This window comes from Arachis stenosperma, chromosome 1, assembly GCF_014773155.1.
Source record: "Arachis stenosperma cultivar V10309 chromosome 1, arast.V10309.gnm1.PFL2, whole genome shotgun sequence".
NCBI classification, from domain to species: Eukaryota; Viridiplantae; Streptophyta; class Magnoliopsida; order Fabales; family Fabaceae; genus Arachis; species Arachis stenosperma.
In genome coordinates, this window is record NC_080377.1 from 57044066 (window position 1) to 57053595 (window position 9530).

Sequence of the window (9530 nt, forward strand, 5' to 3'; positions counted from 1 at the left end):
TGCTCCCTCTTCTAAAAATATTCTGTGCTCGCATATTTGAGGGTTGATTCCCACTATGTCTGCCAAACTCCACCCTATTGTCTTCTTATGCTTCCTCAACACATCAAGTAGCTGTTCTTCTTGTTGAGAAGTCAGTTCTCTTGCAATAATAACCGGAAACTTCTGCTCATCCTCAAGGTAAGCATATTTGAGATGTGGAGGGAGAGGTTTCAATTCTAACTTTTGATCGTGGACAGGCTCTGGGTTATCCGGGGCTTGTGAAAATGGTGAAGTGTCCTCATTGTCAGTTAAGAGGATCCCCACACTTGGACCTTGTCCAGTATGCCTCTCTTCAAACTCTTCATTTTGAACTTCAGCCACACTTTCGTCTATGACATCACACTGGAAGATAGAACGATCTTCTGGGGGGTTGTCAATGACTCCATTCAGATTGAAGATTACTATGCGGCCATCTATTTCAAAGGAGTATGTCCCTGAAAAAGCATCCAATTTGAATTTTGATGTCTTCAGGAATGGTCTTCCAAGTAGGATTGATGATGGCTTATCTGAGTCATTATGGGGCATCTCCAAGATATAAAAATTAGTGGGAAATGTGAGCCCTTTAATGTTCACCAAAACATCTTCAGCAACTCCAGCAACTGTAATAATGCTTTTATCTGCTAACACAAAACGAGCTGCCAACCTTTTTAAGGGAGGGAGCCTTAAAACATCATATATAGACAAAGGCATTATACTGACACATGCTCCTAAATCACACATGCAATCATAAATTACTACACCACCAATAGTACAACTAACTATGCAAGGACCTGGATCACTACATTTCTCAGGTAATCCTCCCATTAAAGCAGATATAGAACTACCTAAAGGAATAGTTTCTAATTCATTAATTTTATCTTTATGGATACATAAGTCTTTTAGAAACTTTGCATATTTAGGTACTTGCTGAATAACATAAAAAAGGGGAGCAGTTACCTCAACCTTTTTGAATATTTCTACCATTTTAGGATCAGGTTCCAGCTGCTTCCTAGGCTTCCTTGCAAGTTGTGGAAATGGAATGGGAGTAGTGTTTTCTGTGGTGCCTGCACCTTTTTGTGCTTCTTCCTGTGGTGGAGCTATCTCTTCTTCAGCTATACCTTGTATATCCTCTTCCTCTCCAACATCTTCGATTTCTACCACCTCTTCAGCTGAGGCGTATTCTGGTGAGCTTGGTTCCTCCTGATTCCTTTCCTGCAGTGTGGTTCCGGACCTCAGGGTGATGGCATTAATGCCTCCCTTTGGATTGGGTAATGGTTGAGAGGGGATTCCCGTGGTGCTTGAAGGTTGGTTATTGGAATTTTATGCTGAACCAAGTTGTGTCATAAAAGCTTGCAGAGTAGAGGTGAAACCATTCAGACTGGCGTTAATACTGTTCACAATGGTATTTTCCATGGCCAGTTGTCTTTTCTCAAAAGCTTGTAATAATTCTTCATTAGAAGATACAGAAGAATGAGTAATTTGGGGGGTTTGCTGCTGATTGTTCGGTGGTCCTTGGTTTTGCCTCAGGTGAGGTGCTCGGTAAGGTTGATTTTTCTGCCTGTTATTGTAATTATTCCACCTCTGATTTCCCTGATTATCTCTGCCTCCCATATTATTGTTGTCCCTCCAATTCTGGTTTAAATTGTCCTACCATCCATGGTTATTATTTCCACTTTGATTATACCCTTGGTTGGGGCGGTCATAGAAGTTGTGAGTGGATGCCACCATGTTGTCTTCTTGTTGGAGCTGCGGGCATTCATCAGTGTAATGGCTGTAATCAGCGCAAATTCTGCAAATTCTTTGTGGGACTAGTTGTTGGTTTTGCTGCGGTTGAGTTTGCTGAGCTTGTTGATTTAACTGCATTTGCTTAAGCAGGTTGGTCATTTCACAGATGCTTCGATTTAGAGTAGCAGTTTCTATGCCAGAAGATACTTCTGCAACGGCCCTTGAACGGCCTTGCTTCTGTCTGTGGTTCCGAGTAGATTCAGCTAAATCACTGATCAATTGCCAAGCTTCATCAGTGGTCTTGTACTTCTTCATAGACCCATTGCTGGCACTTTCCAATGTGGTCTTATCTTGGGGCCTCATACCTTGTGTGACATAGCTGAGTAGCACGATCTTGTCAATCATGTGGTGGGGGCATGCTTCCAGAAGATTATTGAAGCGTTCCCAGTATTCAAAGAGAGTTTCATTGTCATCCTGAACAATTATAGAGATATCCTTCCTCAGTTTATCAGTAACTTCAGATGGGAAGAATTTCTCCAGGAACTCCTTTCTGAGTGTATCCTAGTTGGATACGTTTGCTAGAGGTTGAGTGTAGTACCACTCTCTTGCTTTTCCCTCAAGAGAGAACGGAAAAGCTTTCAGTAGAATTGAAGTTTCATCAGCGCCATCACGCCTGACAGTAGAACAGGCTACCTGGAAATCTCTCAAATGCTTGATAGGCTCTTGAGCAGGTAGGCCATGAAACTTCGGCATCAAATTTAGCAGTGCGGTCTTTATTTCAAAATCCGTAGCTACCGCTGGATGATGCGCTTGAAACGGTTGCAGTGTAAAATCAGGAGCTCCTTCCTCCTGAATGGTAATTCTTCTAGCTGCCATGTTTTCTGCACGTAAAACAACCGAATCAGTAGAAGGGGGGCTGGTTTCTTCCTCAGATTCACTTTCAGATCCGCCCTCAGAGCGGACTAACCTACGCTGTTCTCGCCTTATTCGTGAAATTGTTCTTTCAATTTCAGGATTGAATATTAGCAAGCACGGATCAGGAGGTGAACGTGTCATTTGATGGAAGAAATACGCAGCTCATAATAGATAAATTAAATAAAATGCAAATAAATAAATTCTAATTAATAAAATAAGCACTCTATTGCAACTCCCCGGCAACGGCGCCAAAAATTGATGGAGATGCAGAAGCTGGTGAATTAAAAATTTATTAAAATAGTTACGTTGTAAGTTGATGAGCGGATATTTTATACGCTTTTTGGGGGTAATTTCATGTAGATTTTAGTATGTTTTAATTAGTTTTTAATAGAATTTTATTAGTTTTTAAGCAAAAATCATATTTCTGGACTTTACTATGAGTGTGTGTATTTTCATGTAATTTCAGGTATTTTCTGGTTGAAATTGAGGAAGCTGAGCAGAAATCTGACTTAGGCTGAAAAAGGACTGCAGATGCTGTTGGATCCTGACCTCCCTGCACTCGAAATGGATTTTCTGGAGCTACAGGAGTCCAATTGGCGTGCGCTCAACGGCGTTGGAAAGTAGACATCCAGGGCTTTCCAGAAATATATAATAGTTCATACTTTGCGCGAAGATAGACGACGTAACTTGGCGTTGAACGCCAAGTTCATGCTGCTGTCTGGAGTTAAACGCCAGAAAAACGTCATGATCCGGAGTTGAACGCCCAAAACACGTCATAACCTGGAGTTTAACGCCAAGAAAGGCCTCTACTCGTGGATAGCTTTAGTCTCAGCCCCAGCACACACCAAGTGGGCCCCAGAAGTGGATTTCTGCACCAATTATCTTAGTTTACTCATATTCTGTAAACCTAGGTTACTAGTTTACTATTTAAACAACTTTTAGAGAATTATTCGGTACCTCATGACATTTTCAGATCTGAATTACATACTTTTTGACGGCATGAGTCTCTAAACTCCATTGTTGGGGGTGAGGAGCTCTGCAGCGTCTCGATGATTTAATACAATTCCTTTGTTTTCCATTCAAACACGCTTGTTCTTATCTAAGATGTTTATTCGCGCTTAATTGTGAAGAAGGTGATGATCCGTGACACTCATCACCTTCCTCAATCCATGAACGTGTGCCTGACAACCACCTCCGTTCTACATCAGATTGAATGAATATCTCTTAGATTCCTTAATCAGAATCTTCGTGGTATAAGCCGGATTGATGGCGGCATTCATGAGAATCCGGAAAGTCTAAACCTTGTCTGTGGTATTCCGAGTAGGATTCCGGGATTGAATGACTGTGACGTGCTTCAAACTCCTGAGGGCTGGGCGTTAGTGACAGACGCAAAAGAATCAATGGATTCTATTCCAACCTGATTGAGAACCGACAGATGATTAGCCGTGCTGTGACAGAGCATAGGAACGTTTTCACTGAGAGGATGGGAAGTAGCCATTGACAACGGTGACACCCTACATAGAGCTTGCCATGGAAGGAGCCTTGCGTGTATTGAAGGGTTTCAAGGAAGAGTTGAAGTCAAAGGACAAAGCATCTCCAAAACTCCAACATATTCCCCATTACTGCACAACAAGTAACGCTGTTATTCCCTTTTATTTTTATAATCAAATCTTGTAATTTCACTTTTAATCCTATTGGCTTCCTGACTAAGATTAATAAAATAAACATTGATTGCTTCAAGCCAATAATCTCCGTGGGATCGACCCTTACTCACGTAAGGTATTACTTGGACGACCCAGTGCACTTGCTGGTTAGTTGTGCGAATCACAAATTCGTGCACCAAGTTTTTGGCGCCGTTGCCGGGGATTATTGAGTTTGAACAATTGAAGGCTTATTTTATTTCTTAGATTAGGAATAATTTATTTTTGTTGTTATAGAGTCATTAAATTTTGATAGGATAGTTTCTTTTCAAAAATTTCTTTTCAAAAATATTATTTTTCTTAATCAAGTGTTAATTTTTCGTGAGTTTAGTGTCTTATTCTAAGTTTGGTGTTAATTGCATATTTTATATTTTCTTTGAAAATTTCGTGTTAGTGTTCTTGGTTCTTCCTTGATCTTTAAGTTGTTCTTGATAATTGGTTATACCCTTTGGAACCTTTTTCAAAAATAATTTTTCTTGGATTGAATCTTGTGCCAAACTTTAAGTTTGGTGTTTTCTTGTTAATCTCTTTATAATTTTCGAAAATTTTCTTAAAGTTTTCTAAAAATTTTAAGTTTGGTGTTCTTTCTTGTGTTCTTGGTGTTCTTGTGAATCTTCAAGGTGTTCTTGAGTTTTTCTTGTGTCTTGATCTTAAAATTTTTAAGTTTGGTGTTCCTTGGTGTTTTCACTCCAAAAATTTTCGAAAATAAGGAGCACTAAATCTAAAAATTTTAAGTCTTGTGTCTTTTGTGTGTTTTTCTCTTTCATCATAAAAATAAAAAATTTTTTTTTTATTTTCTAACCAATTTTAAAACTACATTTTCGAAATTTTTAATATAAAATCCAAATTTCAATTTCAAATTTTTCGAAAAATTTTCACAAAAGTATTTTCAAAATATTTTTCATATATTCCATTTTTAGTTATTCCACTACTATAAAATAAATAATATCAACATACATATCATCACTCTTGTATTCCAGTATGGAAGTAAGTATGAATGGACAAGACAAGAGAACTCTGGGGTCATATGCTAACCCCACTACTGCTTCATATGGGAGTAGTATCTGTATACCCTCCACTGGAGCTAGTAGCTTTGAGCTGAATCCTCAGCTCATTATCATGGTGCAGCAAAACTGTCAGTATTCTGGTCTTCCACATGAAGAACCTACAGAGTTTCTGGCACAATTTCTGCAAATTGCTGATACAGTACATGATAAGGAAGTAGATCAGGATATCTACAGATTATTACTGTTTCCATTTGCTGTAAAAGATCAAGCTAAGAGGTGGTTAAATAACCAGCCTAAGAACAGCATAAAAACATGGAAACAGCTGTCAGAAAAATTCCTGAATCACTATTTCCCTCCCAAACGGATGACACAGCTAAGGCTAAACATCCAAGGCTTCAAACAAGGAGATAATGAATCCCTTTATGATGCCTGGGAGAGATATAGAGAGATGCTAAGAAAATGCCCCTCTGAAATGTTTTCAGAATGGGTGCAATTAGACATCTTCTACTATGGGCTTACAGAAAAAGCTCAGATTTCTCTAGACCACTCAGCTGGTGGATCTATACACATGAGAAAAACAATTGAAGAAGCTCAAGAGCTTATTGATACAGTTGCCAGAAATCAGCATCTGTACCTAAGCAGTGAATCCTCTATGAAAGAAGAAGCTAAAACAGTAACTGCAGAACTCAGTCCAGTGGATCAGGCTAATGAATTCAATCAGCAATTAGATTTTCTAACTCAGCAGCTAGCCGAATTCAAGGAAATATTACAGGAAACAAGAATGGCTAACAGGAACATGGAAGTACAATTAAAGCAGACAGAAAAGCAACTGTCAAAACAAATAACAGAAGAATGCCAAGCAGTTCAATTAAGAAGTGGGAAAACATTAAATACCTCACTTCCAAGCAGCAGGAAACCAAGAAATGAACAAGAGGATACTCAAAATCCCTCTGAGGACAATCAGAGCCCAGAGAGGAACAAAGCTGGCGCTGAACGCCCAGACCATGCTCATTCCTGGCGTTCAACGCCAGAAACAAGCATGAATCCGGCGTTGAACGCCCAAAGGGAGCATGGTTTTGGCGTTCAAACGCCAGTAACAAACAAGGAAGTGGCGTCTAACGCCACTCCAGCTCCCACCACTGGCATTCAAATGCCAGTGGGGAATCAGTCACATACAAGTGCTGACCTTTCTAAAAAGGCTTCCCAACCCACTCCTGTAGGTGATAAACCTGCAGCAACTAAGGTTGAGGAATACAAAGCCAAAATGCCTTATCCTCAAAACTCCGCCAAGCGGAACAGGATAAGCAATTTGCCCGCTTTGCAGACTATCTCAGGACTCTTGAAATAAAGATTCCGTTTGCAGAAGCACTTGAGCAAATACCTTCTTATGCTAAGTTCATGAAAGAAATCTTAAGTCATAAGAAAGATTGGAGGGAAACTGAAAAAGTCTACCTCACTGAAGAATGCAGTGCAGTCATTCTGAAAAGCTTACCTGAGAAGCTTAAAGATCCTGGGAGCTTTATGATACCATGCACATTAGAAGGTAATTGTACCAAGCAAGCTTTATGTGATCTTGGGGCAAGTATCAACTTAATACCTGCATCTACTATCAGAAAGCTTGGTTTAACTGAAGAAATTAAACCAACCAGGATATGTCTTCAACTTGCTGATGGCTCCATTAAATACCCATCAGGCGTGATTGAAGATATGATTGTCAAGGTTGGGCCATTCGCCTTTCCTACTGACTTTGTGGTGCTGGAAATGGAGGAGCACAAGAGTGCAACTCTCATTCTAGGAAGACCTTTCCTAGCAACTGGCCGAACCCTCATTGATGTCCAAAAAGGGGAAGTAACCTTGAGAGTCAATGAGGAAGAATTCAAGTTGAATGTTGTCAAAACCATGCAACATCCAGACACCCCAAATGACTGCATGGGTGTTGATATCATTGATTCTCTGGTAAGAGAGGTCAATATGGCTGAGAGTCTCGAATCAGAGCTAGAGGACATCTTTAAAGATGCTCAGCCTGATTTGGAGGAGTCAGAGAAGATAATAAAACCTCTGAAAATCCCTCAAGAAGAGGAGAAACCTCCTAAACCCGAGCTCAAACCATTACCACCTTCCCTAAAATATGCATTCTTGGGAGAAGGTGATACCTTTCCTGTAATCATAAGCTCTACCTTAGAGCCACAGGAAGAGAAAGCACTAATTCAAGTGCTAAGGACACACAAGACAGCTCTTGGGTGGTCCATCAGTGATCTTAAGGGCATTAGCCCAGCTAGATGCATGCACAAGATCTTACTGGAGGGTGACGCCAAACCAGTGGTTCAACCACAAAGGCGGCTGAACCCAGCCATGAAGGAAGTGGTGCAGAAAGAGGTCACTAAATTACTAGAGGCTGGGATTATTTATCCTATTTCTGACAGCCCCTGGGTAAGCCCTGTCCAAGTCGTCCCTAAGAAGGGTGGCATGACAGTGGTTCATAATGAAAAAAATGAACTGGTTCCTACAAGAACAGTTACTGGGTGGCGCATGTGTATTGATTATAGAAGGCTCAATACAGCCACCAGAAAGGATCATTTTCCTTTACCATTCATAGACCAAATGCTAGAAAGACTAGCAGGTCATGAATACTACTGCTTCTTGGATGGATATTCAGGTTATAATCAAATTGCAGTAGATCCCCAGGATCAGGAGAAAACGGCATTCACATGCCCATCTGGAGTATTTGCATACAGAAGGATGCCATTTGGCCTGTGCAATGCACCTGCAACCTTTCAGAGGTGCATGCTCTCCATTTTCTCTGATATGGTGGAAAAATTTCTGGAAGTCTTCATGGATGACTTTTCAGTATTTGGAGACTCATTCAGCTCCTGCCTTAACCATTTAGCACTTGTTCTGAAAAGATGCCAAGAGACTAACCTGGTTTTAAACTGGGAAAAATGTCACTTTATGGTGACTGAAGGAATTGTCCTTGGGCACAAAATTTCGAACAAGGGAATAGAGGTGGATCAAGCTAAGGTAGAAGTAATTGAAAAATTACCACCACCTGCCAATGTTAAGGCAATCAGAAGCTTTCTGGGGCATGCAGGATTCTATAGGAGGTTTATAAAGGATTTTTCAAAAATCGCCAAACCTCTGAGCAACCTGCTAGCTGCTGACACGCCATTTATCTTTGATGAAGAGTGTCTGCAGGCATTTGAGACTCTGAAAGCTAAATTGGTTACAGCACCAATCATCTCTGCACCAGACTGGACTTTACCATTTGAGTTGATGTGTGATGCCAGTGACCATGCCATTGGTGCAGTGTTGGGACAAAGGCATGACAAGCTTCTGCACGTCATTTACTATGCCAGCCGTGTTTTAAATGATGCACAGAAGAATTACACAACCACAGAAAAAGAGCTACTTGCAGTGGTTTACGCCATTGACAAATTCAGATCTTATTTAGTAGGATCAAAAGTGATTGTGTACATTGATCATGCTGCTCTTAAATATCTACTCACAAAGCAGGATTCAAAACCCAGACTCATCAGATGGGTGTTGCTTCTGCAAGAGTTTGATATAAAAATAAGAGACAGAAAAGGGACAGAGAATCAAGTGGCAGATTACCTGTCCCGAATAGAACCAGTGGCAGGGGCGTCCCTCCCTCTCACTGAGATCTCTGAAACTTTTCCGGATGAGCAACTCTTTGCCATCCTGGAAGTGCCATGGTTTGCAGACATTGCAAACTACAAGGCAGTGAGATTCATACCCAAAGAATACAGTAGGGTGCAATCAAAGAAATTAATCACAGATGCAAAGTACTATCTTTGGGATGAACCATATCTCTTCAAGAGGTGTGCAGACGGAGTAATCCGTAGATGTGTGCCTAAGGAAGAAGCGCAAAAGATTTTATGGCACTGCCATGGATCACAGTATGGAGGACATTTTGGAAGTGAGCGAACAGCCACAAGGGTCCTCCAAAGTGGCTTCTACTGGCCCACTCTCTATAAAGATTCCCAAGCTTTTGTGCTCAATTGCGACAGTTGCCAAAGATCAGGCAACCTACCCCACAGTTATGCCATGCCTCAGCAAGGAATCTTGGAGATTGAGTTGTTTGATGTATGGGGCATTGACTTCATGGGACCTTTCCCACCATCATACTCAAACACTTATATTCTGGTGG

General features: G+C 40.7%; 1 non-coding gene across 1 annotated transcript; it reads left to right on the forward strand.

Annotated features, from left to right (window-relative positions):
* The first annotated feature begins 2142 nt into the window (after positions 1 to 2142).
* Positions 2143 to 2250, forward strand: LOC130948315 (small nucleolar RNA R71). Its single transcript, XR_009073007.1, has one exon. It is a non-coding gene; the product is annotated as a small nucleolar RNA R71 (small nucleolar RNA).
* The last annotated feature ends 7280 nt before the right edge of the window (positions 2251 to 9530 follow it).